The sequence below is a fragment of the Pteropus alecto genome, unplaced genomic scaffold (genome assembly GCF_000325575.1).
Source record: "Pteropus alecto unplaced genomic scaffold, ASM32557v1 scaffold86, whole genome shotgun sequence".
Classification (NCBI taxonomy): domain Eukaryota; kingdom Metazoa; phylum Chordata; class Mammalia; order Chiroptera; family Pteropodidae; genus Pteropus; species Pteropus alecto.
This window is the reverse complement of record NW_006442109.1, coordinates 34,664,714-34,665,873: the sequence shown is the minus strand read 5'-3', so window position 1 is coordinate 34,665,873 and position 1,160 is coordinate 34,664,714.

The following is a 1,160-nucleotide window of genomic DNA, read 5'->3' as shown; positions in this document are numbered from 1 at the left end:
ACTGTGTACCATAGATTTGGGGTTGTTGTGTTTTCATTTTCATTTGTCTCTAGGTAGCTTTTGATTTCTCCCTTGATCTCATTGTTAACTCATTCTTTGTTTAGTGGCATATTATTTAGCCTTCACGTGTTTGTGTATTTTCCAGCTTTTTCTTATAATTGACTTCTAGTTTCACACAATTGTGTTTGGAGAAGATGCCTCATATGATTTCAGTTTTCTTAAATTGATTGATATTTGCTTTGTAGTCTAACATGTTGTCTATCTTGGAAAATGTTTCATGTGCACACATGCATTTGAGAAGAATGTGTGTTCTACTGCTTTGGGGTGAAATACTCTGAAAATATCAGTTAAATCCACCTGGACTAGCGTGTCGTCTAAGGCTGCTGTTTCCTTGTTGATTTTCTGTCTGGAAGATAGATCAATCCATTAGTGTCAATGGGGTGTTGAAGTCTCCTACTATGAGCATATTACTGTCAATCTCTCCCTTTATGTCAGTTAATAATTTCTTCCTACTTGTAGGTGCACTTCTTCTGAGTATGTGTATGTTTAAGAGAGTTATGTCTTCATGTTGTATTGATCCCTTTATCATTATGTAATGCCCTTCTTTGTCTCTTATAATCTTTGGTTTAAAGTCTATTTTGTCTGATATAAGTATTGCTACTTCAGCTTTTTTTTCTTTCTATTTGCATGACATATCTTTTTCCATCCTTTTATTTTCAGATTGTGTGTGTCATTTGATCTGAAGTGGATATTTCGTTGACCATGAATGTATAGGTCTTTTTCTAATTCATTCAGCTATCCTATGTCTTTTGATTAGAGCATTTAACTCATTTACATTTAAAGTGATTATTGAGTTGGAGAAGAGGCAGAGAAAAAGGAACCCTTATATACTGCTGGTGGGACTGCAGATTGGTACAGATACTATGGAAAACAGTATGGAGGTTCTGCGAAAACTAAGAATTGATCTGCCATATGATCCAGCAATCCCTCTGCTGGGTATTTATCCCAAAGACTTGAAAACCTGTATCCAAAAAGATACTTGCACACTGATGTTCATAGCAGCGTATTCACAGTGGCCAGGACATGGAAGCAACCAAAGTGTCTTATGATAGATGATTGGCTAAAGAAGCTTTGGTACATATATACAATGGAATATTATT